At 50.9% G+C, this 20,275-nt stretch overlaps 1 pseudogene; it reads left to right on the top strand.

The window, feature by feature from the left end:
* Positions 1 to 20,275, top strand: part of LOC139254794 (immunoglobulin gamma-1 heavy chain-like) — a 105,286-nt pseudogene that overhangs the window by 43,693 nt on the left and 41,318 nt on the right.

Raw genomic sequence — 20,275 nt, forward strand, 5'->3', positions numbered from 1 at the left:
CTTCACAGTCGCAGGGTGTCCCAGGGGGGTGTCCCGGGGGGGTGTCCCCGGGAGTGTGTCCCCAGGGGGGCTTCACAGTCGCAGGGTGTCCCCGGTCGCAGGGTGTCCCAGAGGGGGTGTCCCCGGGGGGCTTCACAGTCGCAGGGTGTCCCAGGGGGGTGTCCCGGGGGGGTGACCCTGGGAGTGTGTCCCCAGGGGGGTGTCCCCGGTCGCAGGGTGTCCCCGGTCGCAGGGTGTCCCCGGGGGGTGTCTCCGGGGGACTTCAGGTTCGCAGGGTGTTCCCAGGGGGTGTCCCTTGGGGGGGCTTCACGGTCCCAGAGGGGGTGTCCCAGAGGGGGTGTCCTCAGGGGGTGTCCCCGGTCGCAGGGTGTTGTCGAAATCTCGACCTCAGAAAAGAATGACTCCGACACTTACAGCTCCGATGGAAGTTTCCCTTTTAATTTACTTGCTCGCAAGGGGTAGGTTTCACTCAGTCAAGGGCTAAATGAAACCTCCCCAATGGTACAGCTTCACAAGATATTTATACAGTAAAACCCAAGTTCTGGCCTCTCCCTGTGTATTGCTCTGTCTCACAGTCAGTGAATACAGATAAAGAGTTAATTACTATATCCTGGTCCTGAAATGGTGTCAAGATATTTCCTTTTGTCAGGGTTATCAGAAAGCCAAACGGCCATTACTCCATGAGTCATAGGTAATGGGCTATCACCTGTCTTGTATTGTGTCAGGATTATCCAATTTCCTGGTCAGTTTACCTGTTTGCTTCAAATGGATGAGGTAAAGGAAAGAGATAATGGCTAGAAGATAAGGGTGGGGTGACATGGAACTCCTGTAGTGTCGACAATAGGAGAGCACCATGGGGGGTTACTTGTCTCAGCATGACTTGTCTCCTAGCTGTCTGATAACCATCAGCCATCTAACAGCAGGTTTAGCTGTTCATAATAAGCTGGCTGCTAAAATGCAGAAAGTTCTGGAAGGGCCAGGACTCCATTTTAATCAAAAGGCACACAAATACCGTATGGTATCAGCTTAGATAAAAATACATTTCCACAGTGTCCCTGGGGGGTGTCCCCGGGGGGTGTCCCTGGTCGCAGGATGTCCCTGGGGGGGGGGGAGGGTGTCCCTGGGGGGGGGGAGGGTGTCCCTGGGGGGTGTCCCCGGGGGGGCTTCACAGTCGCAGGGTGTCCCAGAGAGCTACGCAGCCAATGAAGTACTTTTGGAGTGTGGTCACAGATTGTCGGGTCATTATCACATTGCTGTGTGTGGGAGCTTGCTGTGCACAAATTGGCTGTCGCATTTCCCACATTACAACAGTGACCACACTCCAAAAGTACTTCATTGGCTGTAAAGTGCTTTGGGATGTCCGGTGGTTGTGAAAGGCGCTATATAAATGCGTCTTTCTTTCATTCTTGCTCTCTCTCCTTTCTCGCTCTCTGTTACTCTCACCCTCTCTATCCTACACAACCTCCACACACACACACACTTGTTCCTTAGTTTTTAGCAATTTCTTTCCCCCCGTCAAATTCTGAGGAATGGAGTCACCTGTGATAACGTGTCCGTTTACATCAATCTCTGCCCAGTCTGATCCTTGCCCTATTCCTGAGAGTTCATTAATCACCGCCATTAATTGCCTTTTACTGCAATCGCTTTATCACCAAGGGCTTAGATTTCCTTTCTAATTTTTCAGGTCAGTGTGGCTGGCATTTATTGCCCATCCCTAGTTGCCCTGGGGGTGTGTGTGACTGGAGTCACATGTAGGCCCAGACCGGGGAGGGGGCGGCAGGTTCACTTCCCTGAAGAACGTTAATGAATCGGGGTCACAGTCTCAGAATAAGGGGTCGGCCATTTAAACCTGAGATAAGGAGAAACTTCTTCACTCAGAGGGGGGTGAATCTCTGCAATTCTCTGCCGCCGAGGGCTGGAGGCTCAGCCTTTCAGTATATTTAAGACGGAGATCGATAGATTTTTGGATATTAAGGGAATCGAGGGATATGGGGATAGTGCAGGAAAGTGGAGTTGAGGTCGAAGATCAGCCATGATCTTATTAAATGGCGGGGCAGGCTCGAGGGGCCGAATGGCAGACTCCTGCTCCTAATTCTTGTGTTCTTGTGAACCCGGTGGGTTTTTACCACAATCCGGCAGCTTCTCCCGAAGGAAAAGGGGTAAGCCATTTAGGACTGAGATGAGGAAAACTTCATCACTCAGAGAATTGTGAACCTGTGGAATTCACTACCACAGAAAGTTGTTGAGGCCAGTTCGTTCGATATATTCAAAAGGGAGTTAGATGTGGCCCTTACGGCTAAAGGGCTCAAGGGGTATTGAGCAAAAGCAGGAATGGGGAACTGAAGTTGCATGATCAGCCATGTCACAGGAACCAATGTCCTAGGGGGAGTGTTTGCTAGTGCTGTTGGGGAGGAGTTAAACTAATATGGCAGGGGGATGGGAACCAATGCAGGGAGACAGAGGGAAACAAAATGGAGACAGAAGCAAAAGACAGAAAGGAAATGAGTAAAAGTGGAGGGCAGAGAAACCCAAGGCAAAAAATAAAAAGGGCCACTTTGCAGCAACATTCTAAAGGGTATAAGTGTGTTAAAAAGGCAAGCCTGAAGGCTCTGTGCCTCAATGCGAGGAGTATTCAGAATAAGGTGGATGAATTAACTGTGCAGATAGCAGTTAACGGATACGATGTGGTTGGCATCACAGAGACATGGCTCCAGGGTGACCAAGGCTGGGAACTCAACATCCAGGGGTTTCAACATTTAGGAAAGATAGACAGAAAGGAAAAGGAGCTGGGGTGGTGTTGCTGGTTACAGAGGAAATTAATGCAATTGTAACGAAAGATATTAGCGTGGATGATGTGGAATCGGTATGGGTGGAGCTACGGAATACCAAGGGGCAGAAAACGCAAGTGGGAGTTGTGTACAGACTTCCAAACAGTAGTAGTGATGTTGGGGAGGGGATCAAACTGGAAATTAGGGGTGCATGCAATAAAGGTTCAGCAGTTATCATGGGTGACTTTAATATGCATATAGATTGGGCTAACCAAACTGGAAGCAATATGGTGGAGGAGGATTTCCTGGAGGGCTTCCTGGGATGGTTTTCTAGACCAATATGTCAAGGAACCAACTAGGGAGGAGGCCATCTTAGACTGGGTGTTGTGTAATGAGAGAGGATTAATTAGCAATCTCGTTGTGCGAGGCCCCTTGGGGAAGAGTGACCATAATATGGTGGAATTCTACATCAGGATGGAGAATAAAATGGTTAATTCAGAGACCATGGTCCAGAACTTAAAGAAGGGTAACTTTGAAGGTATGAGGCGTGAATTGGCTAGGATAGATTGGCGAATGATACTGAAGGGGTTGACTGTGGATGGGCAATGGCAGACATTTAGAGACCGCATGGATGAACTACAACAATTGTACATTCCTGTCTGGCGTTAAAATAAAAAAGGGAAGGTGGCTCAACCGTGGCTATCTAGGGAAATCAGGGATAGTATTAAAGCCAAGGAAGTGGCATACAAATTGGCCAGAAATAGCAGTGAACCCGGGGACTGGGAGAAATTTAGAACTCAGCAAAGGAGGAAAAAGGGTTTGATTAGGGCAGGGAAAATGGAGTACGAGAAGAAGCTTGCAGGGAACATTAAGACGGACTGCAAAAGTTTCTATAGATATGTAAAGAGAAAAAGATGAGTAAAGACAAACGTAGGTCCCCTGCAGTCAGAATCAGGGGAAGTCATAACGGGGAACAAAGAAATGGCAGACCAATTGAACAAGTACTTTGGTTCGGTATTCACTGAGGAGGACACAAACAACCTTCTGGATATAAAAGGGGTCAGAGGGTCTAGTAAGGAGGAGGAACTGAGGGAAATCCTTATTAGTCGGGAAATTGTGTTGGGGAAATTGATGGGATTGAAGGCCGATAAATCCCCAGGGCCTGATGGACTGCATCCCAGAGTACTTAAGGAGGTGGCCTTGGAAATAGCGGATGCATTGACAGTCATTTTCCAACATTCCATAGACTCTGGATCAGTTCCTATCGAGTGGAGGGTAGCCAATGTAACACCACTTTTTAAAAAATGAGCGAGAGAGAAAACAGGGAATTATAGACCGGTCAGCCTGACTTCCGTAGTGGGTAAAATGATGGAATCAATTATTAAGGATATCATAGCAGCGCATTTGGAAAGAGGTGACATGCTAGGACTAAGTCAGCATGGATTTGTGAAAGGGAAATCATGCTTGACAAATCTTCTGGAATTTTTTGAGGATGTTTCCAGTAGAATGGACAAGGGAGAACCAGTTGATGTGGTGTATTTGGACTTTCAGAAGGCTTTCGACAAGGTCCCACACAAGAGATTAATGTGCAAAGTTAAAGCACATGGGATTGGGGGTAGTGTGCTGACATGGATTGAGAACTGGTTGGCAGACAGAAAGCAAAGAGTAGGAGTAAATGGGTACGTTTCAGAATGGGAGGCAGTGACTAGTGGGGTACCGCAAGGTTCTGTACTGGGGCCCCAGCTGTTTACATTGTACATTAATGATTAAGATGAGGGGATTAAATGTAGTTTCTCCAAATTTGCGGATGACACTACGTTGGGTGGCAGTGTGAGCTGCGAGGAGGATGCTATGAGGCTGCAGAGTGACTTGGATAGGTTAGGTGAGTGGGCAAATGCATGGCAGATGAAGTATAATCTGGATCATTGTGAGGTTATCCACTTTGGTGGTAAAAACGGAGAGACAGACTATTATCTGAATGATGACAGATTAGGAAAAGGAGAGGTGCAACGAGACCTGGGTGTCATGGTACATCAGTCATTGAAGGTTGGCATGCAGGTACAGCAGGCGGTTAAGAAAGCAAATGGCATGTTGGCCTTCAAAGCGAGGGGATTTGAGTACAGGGGCAGGGAGGTGTTACTACAGTTGTACAGGGCCTTGGTGAGGCCACACCTGGAATATTGTGTACAGTTTTGGTCTCCTAACTTGAGGAAGGACATTCTTGCTATTGAGGGAGTGCAGCGAAGGTTCACCAGACTGATTCCCGGGATGGTGGGACTGACATATCAAGAAAGATTGGATCAACTTGGCTTGTATTCACTGGAGTTCAGAAGAATGAGAGGGGACCTCATAGAAACGTTTAAAATTCTGACGGGGTTAGACAGGTTAGATGCAGGAAGAATGTTCCCAATGTTGGGGAAGTCCAGAACCAAGGGTCACAGTCTAAGGATAAGGGGTAAGCCATTTAGGACCGAGATGAGGAGAAATTTCTTCACCCAGAGAGTGGTGAACCTGTGGAATTCTCTAACACAGAAAGTTGTTGAGGCCAATTCACTAAATATATTCAAAAAGGAGTTAGATGTAGTCCTTACTACTCGGGGGATCAAGGGGAATGGCGAGAAAGCAGGAATGGGGTGCTGAAGTTGAATGTTCAGCCATGAACTCATTGAATGGCGCTGCAGGCTCGAAAGGCCGAATGGCCTACTCCTGCACCTATTTCCTGTGTTTCTATGTTCTATTAATCTCCCAATCACTGTTCAGTGCATTAATCTCCCAATCAACTTCAATGCATTAATCTCCCAATCAATATCAGCGCATTAATCTCCCAATCAATGTCAGCGCATTAATCTCCCAATCAATGTCAGTGCACTAATCTCCCAATCAATGTCAGTGTATTAATCCCCCAATCAATGTCAGTGCATTAATCTCTCAATGAACGTCAGTGCATTAATCTCCCAATCAATGTCATCGCATTAATCTCTCAATGAACGTCAGTGCATTAATCTCCCAATCAATGTCATCGCATTAATCACCCAATCAATGTCAGCGCATTAATACCCAATCAATGTCAGCGCATTAATCTCCCAATCAATGTCAGTGCATTAATCTCCCAATCAATGTCATCGCATTAATCTCTCAATGAACGTCAGTGCATTATATCCCAATCAATGTCAGTGCATTAATCTCCCAATCAATGGTCACCGTATTAATCTCCCAATCACTGTTCAATGCATTAATCTCCCAATCAATGTCAGCGCATTAATCTCCCAATCAATGTCAGTGCATTAATCTCCCAATCAATGTCAGCGCATTAATCTCCCAATCAACATCAGTGCATTAATTTCCCAATCAATGTCAGTGCAAACTCGGGGATTGGGAGCAATTTAGAAATCAGCAGAGGATGACAAAGGTTTTGATTTGGGCAGGGAAAATGGAGTTCGAGAAGAAGCTTGCAGGGAACATTAAGACGGATTGCAAAGGTTTCTATAGATATGTAAAGAGAAAAAGGTTAGTAAAGACAAATGTAGGTCCCCTGCAGTCAGAATCAGGGGAAGTCATAATGGGGAACAAAGAAATGGCAGACCAATTGAACAAGTACTTTGGTTCAGTATTCACTAAGGAGGACACAAACAACCTTCCGGATATAAAAGGGGTCAGAGGGTCTAGTAAGGAGGAGGAACTGAGGGAAATCCTTATTAGTTGGGAAATTGTGTTGGGGAAATTGATGGGATTGAAGGCCGATAAATCCCCAGAGCCTGGTGGACTGCATCCCACAGTACTTAAGGAGGTGGCCTTGGAAATAGCGGATGCATTGATAGTCATTTTCCAACATTCCATTGACTCTGGATCAGTTCCTATCGAGTGGAGTGTAGCCAATGTAACCCCACTTTTTAAAAAAGGACGGAGAGAGAAAACAGGGAATTATAGACTGGTCAGCCTGACATCGGTAGTGGGTAAAATGATGGAATCAATTATTAAGGATGTCATAGCAGCGCATTTGGAAAGAGGTGACATGATAGGTCCAAGTCAGCATGGATTTGTGAAAGGGAAATCATGCTTGACAAATCTTCTGGAATTGTTTGAGGATGTTTCCAGTAGAGTGGACAAGGGAGAACCAGTTGATGTGGTATATTTGGACTTTCAGAAGGCTTTCGACAAGGTCCAACACAAGAGATTAATGTGCAAAGTTAAAGCACATGGGATTGGGGGTAGTGTGCTGACATGGATTGAGAACTGGTTGTCAGACAGGAAGCAAAGAGTAGGAGTAAATGGGGACTTTTCAGAATGGCAGGCAGTGACTAATGGGGTACCGCAAGGTTCTGTGCTGGGGCCCCAGCTGTTTACACTTTACATTAATGATTTAGACGAGGGGATTAAATGTAGTATCTCCAAATTTGCGGATGACACTAAGTTAGGTGGCAGTGTGAGCTGCGAGGAGGATGCTATGAGGCTGCAGAGTAACTTGGATAGGTTTGGTGAGTGGGCAAATGCATGGCAGATGAAGTATAATGTGGATAAATGTGAGGTTATCCACTTCGGTGGTTAAAAACAGAGAGACAGAGTATTATCTGAATGGTGACAGATTAGGAAAAGGGGAGGTGCAACGAGACCTGGGTGTCATGGTACGTCAGTCATTGAAGGTTGGTATGCAGGTACAGCAGGCGGTTAAGAAAGCAAATGGCATGTTGGCCTTCATAGCGAGGGGATTTGAGTACAGGGGCAGGGAGGTGTTGGTACAGTTGTACAGGGCCTTGGTGAGGCCACACCTGGAGTATTGTGTACAGTTTTGGTCTCCTAACTTGAGGAAGGACATTCTTGCTATCGAGGGAGTGCAGCGAAGGTTCACCAGACTGATTCCTGGGATGGCGGGACTGACCTATCAAGAAAGACTGGATCAACTGGGCTTGTATTCACTGGAGTTCAGAAGAATGAGAGGGGACCTCATAGAAACGTTTAAAATTCTGATGGGTTCAGACAGGTTAGATGCAGGAAGAATGTTCCCAATGTTGGGGAAGTCCAGAACCAGGGGTCACAGTCTAAGGATAAGGGGTAAGCCATTTAGGACCGAGATGAGGAGAAACTTCTTCACCCAGAGAGTGGTGAACCTGTAGAATTCTCTAACACAGAAAGTTGTTGAGGCCAATTCACTAAATATATTCAAAAAGGAGTTAGATGTAGTCCTTACTACTCGGGGGATCAAGGGTTATGGCGAGAAAGCAGGAATGTTGTACTGAAGTTGCATGTTCAGCCATGAACTCATTGAATGGCGGTGCAGGCTAGAAGGGCTGAATGGCCTACTCCTGCACCTATTTTCTATGTTTCTATGTTTCTATTAATCTCCCAATCAATGTCAGTGCATTAATCTCCCAATCAATGTCAGTGCATTAATCTCCCAATCAATGTCAGTGCATTAATCTCCCAATCAATATCAGTGCACTAATCTCCCAATCAGTGTCACCGCATTAATCTCCCAATCAATGTCAGTGCATTAATCTCCCAATCAATGTCAGTGCATTAATCTCCCAATCATAAGAACATAAGAACATAAGAATTAGGAACAGGAGTAGGCCATCTAGCCCCTCGAGCCTGCTCCACCATTCAACAAGATCATGGCTGATCTGGCCGTGGACTCAGTTCCACTTACCCGTCTGCTCCCCGTAACCCTTAATTCCCTTATTGGTTAAAAATCTATCTATCTGTGATTTGAATACATTCAATGAGCTAGCCTCAACTGCTTCCTTGGGCAGAGAATTCCACAGGTTCACAACCCTCTGGGAGAAGAAATTCCTTCTCAACTCAGTTTTAAATTGGCTCCCCTGTATTTTGAGGCTGTGCCCCCTAGTTCTAGTCTCCCCGACCAGTGGAAACAACCTCTCTGCCTCTTATCTTGTCTATCCCTTTCATTTTTTTAAATGTTTCTATAAGATCACCCCTCATCCTTCTGAACTCCAACGATTAAAGACCCAGTCTACTCAATCTATCATCATAAGGTAACTCCCTCATCTCCGGAATCAGCCGAGTGAATCGTCTCTGTACCCCCTCCAAAGCTAGTATATCCTTCCTTAAGTAAGGTGAGCAAAACTGCACGCAGTACTCCAGGTGCGGCCTCACCAATACCCTGTACAGTTGCAGCAGGACCTCCCTGCTTTTGTACTCCATCCCTCTCGCAATGAAGGCCAACATTCCATTCGCCTTCCTGATTACCTGCTGCACCTGCAAACTAACTTTTTGGGATTCATGCACAAGGACCCCCAGGTCCATCTGCACCGCAGCATGTTGCAATTTCTCCCCATTCAAATAATATTCCCTTTTACTGTTTTGTTTTCCAAGGTGGATGACCTCACATTTTATGACATTGTATTCCATCTGGCAAACATTAGCCCATTCGCTTAACCTATCTCAATCTCTTTGCAGCCTCTGTGTCCTCTACACAACCCGCTTTCCCACTAATCTTTGTGTCATCTGCAAATTTTGTTGCGCTACACTCTGTCCCCTCTTCCAGGTCATCTATGTATATTGTAAACAGTTGTGGTCCCAGCACCGATCCCTGTGGCACACCACTAACCACCAATTTCCAACCTGAAAAGGACCCATTTATCCTGACTCTCTGCTTTCTGTTAGCCAGTCAATTCTCGATCCATGCTAATATATTTCCTCTGACTCCGCGTACCTTTATCTTCTGCAGTAACCTTTTGTGTGGCACCTTATCGAATGCCTTTTGGAAATCTAAATACACCACATCCATCGGTACACCTCTATCCACCATGCTCGTTATATCCTCAAAGAAGTAAATTAGTTAAACATGATTTCCCCTTCATGAATCCATGTTGCGTCTGCTTGATTGCACTATTCCTATCTAGATGTCCTGCTATTTCTTCCTTAATGATGGTTTCAAGCATTTTCCTTACTACAGATGTTAAATTAACTGGCCTATAGTTACCTGCCTTTTGTCTGCCCCCTTTTTTAAACAGAGGCGTTACATTAGCTGCTTTCCAATCCGCTGGTACCTCCCCAGAGTCCAGAGAATTTTGGTCGATTATAACGAATGCATCTGCTATAATTGTCAGTGCGTTAATCTCCCAACCAATGTCACTGCATTAATCTCCCAATCAATGTAAGTGCGTTAATCTCCCAGTCAATGTCAGTGCATTAATCTCCCAATCAATGTCAGTGCGTTAATCTCCCAATCAATGTCAGTGCATTAATCCCCCAATCAATGTCACTGCGTTAATCTCCCAGTCAATGTCACTGCATTAATCACTCCCTCAGCACTGCACTGGAGTATCAGCCTGGATGATGGGCTCAAGGATCTGGAGCGGGCTTGAACCCACTACCTTCTGATACAGAGCTGAGAATGATACCATGATTCCCAACTGAGCCATACGAGGCGAGACTGGATCAACTGGGCTTGTATCCACTGGAGTTTAAAAAAATGAGAGGGGATCTCATAGAAACATATAAATTTCTGACGGGATTAGACAGGTTCGAGGCAGGAAGAATGTTCCCATTGCTGGGTAGTTCCAGAACCAGGGGTCACTCTCTAAGAATAAGGGGAAACCATTTAGGACCGAGATGAGGAGAAACTGCTTCACTCAGAGTGGTTAACCTGTGGAATTCGCGACCGTAGAAAGTTGTTGATGCCAGTTTGTTAGATATGGCCCTTACGGCTCAAGGGATCAAGGGGTATGGAGAGAAAGCAGGAAAGAGGTACTGAGGTTGCATGATCAGTCATGATCTTATTGAATGGCGGTGCAGGCTCGAAGGGCCGAATGACCTGCTCCTGCACCTAATTTCTATGTTTCTATGTTTCTATGAGCCACAATACAACTGTAAGCTGGTTGTGTCACAGTGTAACTGTTTGGGGAAATGGCTGGTGTTATACACAACACAATCTCTCCTGCTGTGTGTGCCTGTCATGCACTTTGTTTACTGGACTTATCTGTGTGCACCTATTTACCTTCCAGTTGTTCAGTCCAAACCATCTGTCTACATCGCCAACCCTTCCTGTGGCAGCAACTCCAACCAAGATGGGATCACCTTCCTGTGCCTGGTCAAAGATTTTCAGCCCAAGAGCATCATTCAGACATGGTCCACTAATGGTGCGGACATCACGACTGGAGTGAAGAAGTATCCGGCTGTCTTGGGGCAAAATATGGCGTACACGATGAGCAGTGTGCTCAAAGTCTCTGCAGCAGATTGGGAAACCAATCGGGTCTACTACTGCAAGGCGGGGTACAAGGCCAGTGAAATGGTGCCGGCTCAGACCCCAGAACCTGGACCTAAAAGTGAGTACAGACATGATTGGCCATTTAAAACTGCACTGGTGTCGGGGGTGAAACTGGACGAGGAAATGTGACCAGCAATGTGGGAGGCTGTTAGGCAATAGAAGCGGTACAGAGTCCTGTGCCCCACATTCTATCCCCGGGACACCAGCGGTGCTGATGGTGGCACAATACAGGGCAATGAGAAATCACCTGAAATTGGACAATGGGCGGAGACGTAATGTCATCGGAATCGCCTCTACCGCCCGTGATATGACACGCCCGATATTCGGGTCTAAAGTCAATGAAAGTATGTAACGGGTGACTGATGTCATACCGCCCATTGGGTCCTCGCTCGTGTCCCCTCCCCCTCCCCCTCCCCACGCACTACCCCCCTCCCCACACACTCTCCCCCCCTCCCCACACACTCTCCCCCCCTCCCCACACACTCCCCCCTCCCCCCCCCATCCCCACACACACTCCCCCCCCTCCCCACACACTCCCACCCCCTCCCCACACACTCCCCCCCTCCCCACACACTCCCCCTCCTCCCCACACACTCCCCCCCCTCCCCACACACTCCCCCCCTCCCCACACACTCCCCCCCCCTCCCCACACACTGCCCCCCCCCTCCCCACACACTCCCCCCCTCCCCTCCCCACACACTCCCCCCCTCCTCCCCACACACACTCCCCCCCCTCCACACACACTCCCACCCCCTCCCCACACACTCCCCCCCCTCCCCACACACTCCCCCCCCTCCCCACACACTCCCCCCCCCTCCCCACACACTCTACCCCCCCTCCCCACACACTCCCCCCTCTCCCCACACACTCCCCCCTCTCCCCCATCCCCACACACTCCCCTCCCCCTCCCCACGCACTCCCCCCCCCTCCCCACGCACTCCCCCCCCTCCCCACACACTCCCCCCTCGCCCCACACACTCCCCCCATTCCCACACACTACCCCCCTCCCCACACACTCCCCCCCCTCCCCACACACTCCCCCCTCTCCCCCCCTCCCCACACACTCCCCCCCCTCCCCACACATTCCCCCCCCTCCCCACACATTCCCCTCCCCCTCCCCACACATTCCCCTCCCCCTCCCCACACATTCCCCCCCTCCCCACACACTCCCCCCCTCCCCTCCCCACACACTAACCCCCTCACCACACATTCCCCGTCCCCTCCCCCCATCCACACACACTCCCCCCTCCCCCACCCGGCACACACACTCCCCCCCCCCCACACACACACCCCACACACGTCCCCCCCTCCCCACACACTCCCCCCCTCTCCCCTCCCATCCCCACACACTCCCCCCCCTACCCACACACTACCCCCCTCACCACACACTCCCCGTCCCCTCCCCCCATCCACACACACTCCCAACACCCCTCCCCCCATCCCCACACACTCCCCCTCCCCCCCGGCACACACACTCCCCCCCAACACACACACCCCACACACGTCCCCCCCTCCCCACACACTGCCCCCCCTCTCCCCTCCCAGCCCCACACACTCCCCCCCCCTCCCCACGCACTACCCCCCTCACCACACACTCCCCGTCCCCTCCCCCCATCCACACACACTCCCAACACCCCTCCCCCCATCCCCACACACTCCCCCTCCCCCCCGGCACACACACTGCCCCCCAACACACACACCCCACACACTTCCCCTCCCTTCCCACACACTCATCCCTCTCCCCCCCATCCCCACACACTCCCCCTCCCCCCCCGGCACACACACTCCCCCCCCCCACCCACACACACACTCCCAACACCCCTCCCCCCCATCCCCACACACTCCCCCACCCCACACACTCCCCCTCCCCCCCCACACACACACTCCCCTTCCCCTCCCCCTCCCCCCCACCCTCACGCGCACTCCCAACCCCCGCTCCCCCTCCCCCCCACACACACACACTCCCCCCCCTTCCCACACACTCATCCCTCTCCCCCCCATCCCCACACACTCCCCCCCCCCGACACACACACTCCCCCTCCCTCCCCCCACACACACACACTCTCAATAACCACCACCCCCCCCCCACCCGCGACACACACACTCCCCCCCCACCCCACACATACTCCCCCCCCGACACACACACTCCCCTTTCCCCCCCCCCACCCCACACACACTCCCCACCCCCCCACACACACACTCCCAACCCGGCACTGGTTGATAGAACCCTACAGGACAGGACTCCATTGGGCCCATCGCGCCTGTACCAGCAATATCCGAGGTATCACATTATTCCCACTCCCCCCCCGCTCTTTCCCCAAAGCCCTGCAGATTTTCCCGATTCAAGTATTTATCCAATTCCCTTTGGAAAAACATGATTAAGTCTGCTCCCACCCCCTCTCCCAGACACTACATTCCAGATCTTAGCTTGTCGCTGAGGGTATAACAACATTTTTTTTGCTAAATTCCTCATCTTCCCCCTGGATTTTTTGCCAATTGAATTCTATCTGTGACCTCTGGCCACCCACCCTCCCGGCAGTGGTAACAGTTTCCCCCATCCACTGAACCCCTCACAATCTGGCACACATCCATTACATTCCCCCACGGTATGTGTGGGATAGAGTGTACACAGAGGGAGGGTACAGCCCATGGTGTAAATGGGGATAGAGTGTGCACAGAGGGAGGGTCAGCCCACAGTGTGTGGGGATAGAGTGTACACAGAGGGAGGGGGTACAGCCCACAGTGTGTGTGGGGATAGAATGTGCACAGAGGGAGCGGGTACAGCCCACGGTGTGTGTGGGGATAGAGTGCACACAGAGGGAGGGTACAGTCCACGGTGTGTGTGGGGATAGAGTGTACACAGAGGGAGGGGGTACAGTGCACGGTGTATATGGGGATAGAGTGCATGCAGAGGGAGGGTACAGCCCACGGTGTTTGTGGGGATAGAGTGTACACAGAGGGAGGGTACAGCCCACGGTGTGTGGGGATAGAGTGTACACAGAGGGAGGGTACAGCCCACGGTGTGTGGGGATAGAGTGCACACAGAGGGAGGGTACAGCTCACGGTGTGTGGGGATAGAGTGTACACAGAGGGAGGGTACAGCACACGGTGTGTGGGGAGAGAGTGTACACAGAGGGAGGGTACAGCCCACGGTGTGTGGGGATAGAGTGTACACAGAGGGAGGGTACAGCTCACGGTGTGTGGGACACATCCATTACATTCCCCCCTGAACCTTCTCTGCTGTACAGAAGGAGAACAATCCCAGCTTCTGTGGTCGCCCCATGTCACTGAAGCCCCTAATCCATTTCAGTAACTCTCCCCTGCGGCCTCTCCATGGCCTTGAATTCCTTGGTCCAGTGCGGCTCCGGCAATCCGCCACAATCCACCAGCTGGGGCCTGGCCGGTGATTTACGGCGGTTGTGGGGAATAACTCCCTTGCCTTTGTGCTCTACGCCTCGGTTTATAAAGCCCAGGATCCCGAGTGCTTTTTACTGAAAAATCTCGGCCACTTGTCCTGCTGCCCTTCAAAGGTTTGTGTTCACAAACCCACCGGTCTCCTTGGTCCCTGCAACCCTGTAATAGTGCACCATTCACCCCCTGTAATAGGGCACCATTCACCCCCTGTAATAAGGCATAATTCCCTCCCTGTAATAGGGCACATTCATCCCCTGTAATAGGGCACATTCATCCCCTGTAATAGGGCACCATTCACCCCCTGTAATAGAGCACCATTCACCCCCTGTAATAGGGCACCATTCACCTCCTGTAATAGGGCAAAATTCACCCCCTGTAATAGGGCACCATTCACCCCCTGTAATAGGACACATTCATCCCCTGTAATAGGGCACATTCACCCCCTGTAATAGGGCACCATTCACCCCCTGTAATAGGGCACCATTCACCCCCTGTAATAGGGCACCATTCACCCCCTGTAATAGGGCTCCATTCACCCCCTGTAATAGGGCTCCATTCACCCCCTGTAATAGGGCACCATTCACCCCCTGTAATAGGGCACCATTCACCTCCTGTAATAGGGCACCATTCACCCCCTGTAATAGGGCACCATTCACCCCCTGTAATAGGGCACCATTCACCCCCTGTAATAGGGCACCATTCACCCCCTGTAATAGGGCACAATCATCCCCTGTAATAGGGCACATTCATCCCCTGTAATAGGGCACCATTCACCCCCTGTAATAGGGCACCATTCCCCCCCTGTAATAGGGCACTATTCCCCCCCTGTAATAGGGCACATTCACACCCTGTAATAGGGCTTCATTCTCCCCCTGTAATAGGGCGCCATTCACCGCCTGTAATAGGGCTCCATTCCCCCTGTAATAGGGCACCATTCACCCCCTGTAATAGGGCACCATTCACCTCTTGTAATAGGGCACCATTCACACCCTGTAATAGGGCACCATTCACCCCCTATAATAGGGCACCATTCACCTCCTGTAATAGGGCACCATTCACCCCCTGTAATAGGGCACCATTCACCCCCTGTAATAGGGCACATTCACCTCCTGTAATAGGGCACCATTCACCCCCTGTAATAGGGCACCATTCACCCCCTGTAATAGGGCACCATTCACCCCCTGTAATAGGGCACCATTCACCCCCTGTAATAGGGCACCATTCACCCCCTGCAATAGGGCTCCATTCACCCCCTGTAATAGGGCTCCATTCACCCCCTGTAATAGGGCACCATTCACCCCCTGTAATAGGGCACCATTCACCTCCTGTAATAGGGCACCATTCACACCCTGTAATAGGGCACCATTCACCCCCTGTAATAGGGCACCTTTCACCCCCTGTAATAGGGCACCATTCACCCCTGTAATAGGACTCCATTCACCCCCTGTAATAGGGCACCATTCACCCCCTGTAATAGGGCACCATTCACCCCCTGTAATAGGGCACATTCACCTCCTGTAATAGGGCACCATTCACCCCCTGTAATAGGGCACCATTCACCCCCTGTAATAGGGCACCATTCACCCCCTGTAATAGGGCACCATTCACCCCCTGTAATAGGGCACAATTCACCCCCTGTAATAGGGCACCATTCACCTCCTGTAATACGGCACCATTCACCCCCTGTAATAGGGCACCATTCACCCCCTGTAATACGGCACCATTCACCCCCTGTAATCGGGCACCATTCACCCCCTGTAATCGGGCACCATTCACCCCCTGTAATAGGGCACCATTCACCCCCTGTAATAGGGCACCATTCACCCCCTGTAATAGGGCACCATTCACCCCCTGTAATAGGGCTCCATTCACCCCCTGTAATAGGGCTCCATTCACCCCCTGTAAGAGGGCACCATTCACCCCCTGTAATAGGGCACCATTCACCTCCTGTAATAGGGCACCATTCACCCCCTGTAATAGGGCACCATTCACCCCCTGTAATAGGGCACCATTCACCCCCTGTAATAGGGCACCATTCACCCCCTGTAATAGGGCACAATCATCCCCTGTAATAGGGCACATTCATCCCCTGTAATAGGGCACCATTCACCCCCTGTAATAGGGCACCATTCCCCCCCTGTAATAGGGCACTATTCCCCCCCTGTAATAGGGCACATTCACACCCTGTAATAGGGCTTCATTCTCCCCCTGTAATAGGGCGCCATTCACCGCCTGTAATAGGGCTCCATTCCCCCTGTAATAGGGCACCATTCACCCCCTGTAATAGGGCACCATTCACCTCTTGTAATAGGGCACCATTCACCCCCTGTAATAGGGCACCATTCACCCCCTATAATAGTGCACCATTCACCTCCTGTAATAGGGCACCATTCACCCCCTGTAATAGGGCACCATTCACCCCCTGTAATAGGGCACATTCACCTCCTGTAATAGGGCACCATTCACCCCCTGTAATAGGGCACCATTCACCCCCTGTAATAGGGCACCATTCACCCCCTGTAATAGGGCACCATTCACCCCCTGTAATAGGGCACCATTCACCCCCTGTAATAGGGCACCATTCACCTCTTGTAATAGGGCACCATTCACCCCCTGTAATAGGGCACCATTCACCCCCTGTAATAGGGCACCATTCACCCCCTGTAATAGGGCACCATTCACCCCCTGTAATAGGGCACCATTCACCCCCTGTAATAGGGCACCATTCAGCCCCTATAATAGGGCACCATTCACCTCCTGTAATAGGGCACCATTCACCCCCTGTAATAGGGCACCATTCACCCCCTGTAATAGGGCACATTCACCTCCTGTAATAGGGCACCATTCACCCCCTGTAATAGGGCACAATTCACCCCCTGTAATAGGGCACCATTCACCTCCTGTAATACGGCACCATTCACCCCCTGTAATAGGGCACCATTCACCCCCTGTAATAGGGCACAATTCACCCCCTGTAATAGGGCACCATTCACCTCCTGTAATACGGCACCATTCACCCCCTGTAATAGGGCACCATTCACCCCCTGTAATACGGCACCATTCACCCCCTGTAATCGGGCACCATTCACCCCCTGTAATCGGGCACCATTCACCCCCTGTAATAGGGCACCATTCACCCCCTGTAATAGGGCACCATTCACCCCCTGTAATAGGGCACCATTCACCCCCTGTAATAGGGCTCCATTCACCCCCTGTAATAGGGCTCCATTCACCCCCTGTAATAGGGCACCATTCACCCCCTGTAATAGGGCACCATTCACCTCCTGTAATAGGGCACCATTCACCCCCTGTAATAGGGCACCATTCACCCCCTGTAATAGGGCACCATTCACCCCCTGTAATAGGGCACCATTCACCCCCTGTAATAGGGCACAATCATCCCCTGTAATAGGGCACATTCATCCCCTGTAATAGGGCACCATTCACCCCCTGTAATAGGGCACCATTCCCCCCCTGTAATAGGGCACTATTCCCCCCCTGTAATAGGGCACATTCACACCCTGTAATAGGGCTTCATTCTCCCCCTGTAATAGGGCGCCATTCACCGCCTGTAATAGGGCTCCATTCCCCCTGTAATAGGGCACCATTCACCCCCTGTAATAGGGCACCATTCACCTCTTGTAATAGGGCACCATTCACCCCCTGTAATAGGGCACCATTCACCCCCTATAATAGTGCACCATTCACCTCCTGTAATAGGGCACCATTCACCCCCTGTAATAGGGCACCATTCACCCCCTGTAATAGGGCACATTCACCTCCTGTAATAGGGCACCATTCACCCCCTGTAATAGGGCACCATTCACCCCCTGTAATAGGGCACCATTCACCCCCTGTAATAGGGCACCATTCACCCCCTGTAATAGGGCACCATTCACCCCCTGTAATAGGGCACCATTCACCTCTTGTAATAGGGCACCATTCACCCCCTGTAATAGGGCACCATTCACCCCCTGTAATAGGGCACCATTCACCCCCTGTAATAGGGCACCATTCACCCCCTGTAATAGGGCACCATTCACCCCCTGTAATAGGGCACCATTCAGCCCCTATAATAGGGCACCATTCACCTCCTGTAATAGGGCACCATTCACCCCCTGTAATAGGGCACCATTCACCCCCTGTAATAGGGCACATTCACCTCCTGTAATAGGGCACCATTCACCCCCTGTAATAGGGCACCATTCACCCCCTGTAATAGGGCACCATTCACCCCCTGTAATAGGGCACCATTCACCCCCTGTAATAGGGCACCATTCACCCCCTGTAATAGGGCACCATTCACCTCTTGTAATAGGGCACCATTCACCCCCTGTAATAGGGCACCATTCACCCCCTGTAATAGGGCACCATTCACCCCCTGTAATAGGGCACCATTCACCCCCTGTAATAGGGCACCATTCACCCCCTGTAATAGGGCACCATTCACCCCCTGTAATAGGGCACCATTCACCCCCTGTAATAGGGCACCATTCACCCCCTGTAATAGGGCACCATTCACCCCCTGTAATAGGGCACCATTCACCTCTTGTAATAGGGCACCATTCACCCCCTGTAATAGGGCACCATTCACCCCCTGTAATAGGGCACCATTCACCCCCTGTAATAGGGCACCATTCACCCCCTGTAATAGGGCACCATTCACGCCCTGTAATAGTGCACCATTCACCCCTTGTAATAGGGCACCATTCACCCCCTGTAATAGGGCACCATTCACCTCCTGTAATATGGCACCATTCACCTCCTGTAATAGAGCACCATTCACCCCCTGTAATAGGGCTCCATTCACCCCCTGTAATAGGGCTCCATTCACCCCCTGTAATAGGGCACCATTCACTCCCTGTAATAGGGCACCATTCACCCCGTGTAATAGGGCTCCATTCACCCCCTGTAATAGGGCACCATTCAGCCCCTGTAATAGGACACCATTCACCCCCTGTAATCGGGCACCATTCACCCCCTGTAATAGGGCTCCATTCACCCCCTGTAATAGGGCACCATTCACCCCCTGTAATAGGGCACCATTCACCCCCTATAATAGGGCACCATTCACCTCCTGTAATAGGGCACCATTCACCCCCTGTAATAGGGCACCATTCACCCCCTGTAATAGGGCACATTCACCTCCTGTAATAGGGCACCATTCACCCCCTGTAATAGGGCACCATTCACCCCCTGTAATAGGGCACCATTCACCTCTTGTAATAGGGCACCATTCACACCCTGTAATAGGGCACCATTCACCCCCTGTAATAGGGCACCTTTCACCCCCTGTAATAGGGCACCATTCACCCCTGTAATAGGACTCCATTCACCCCCTGTAATAGGGCACCATTCACCCCCTGTAATAGGGCACCATTCACCCCCTGTAATAGGGCACATTCACCTCCTGTAATAGGGCACCATTCACCTCCTGTAATAGGGCACCATTCACCCCGTGTAATAGGGCTCCATTCACCCCCTGTAATAGGGCACCATTCAGCCCCTGTAATAGGACACCATTCACCCCCTGTAATCGGGCACCATTCACCCCCTGTAATAGGGCTCCATTCACCCCCTGTAATAGGGCACCATTCACCCCCTGTAATAGGGCACCATTCACCCCCTATAATAGGGCACCATTCACCTCCTGTAATAGGGCACCATTCACCCCCTGTAATAGGGCACCATTCACCCCCTGTAATAGGGCACATTCACCCCCTGTAATAGGGCACCTTTCACCCCCTGTAATAGGGCACCATTCACCCCTGTAATAGGACTCCATTCACCCCCTGTAATAGGGCACCATTCACCCCCTGTAATAGGGCACCATTCACCCCCTGTAATAGGGCACATTCACCTCCTG

This window comes from Pristiophorus japonicus, unplaced genomic scaffold (genome assembly GCF_044704955.1).
Source record: "Pristiophorus japonicus isolate sPriJap1 unplaced genomic scaffold, sPriJap1.hap1 HAP1_SCAFFOLD_577, whole genome shotgun sequence".
Lineage (NCBI taxonomy): Eukaryota > Metazoa > Chordata > Chondrichthyes > Pristiophoridae > Pristiophorus > Pristiophorus japonicus.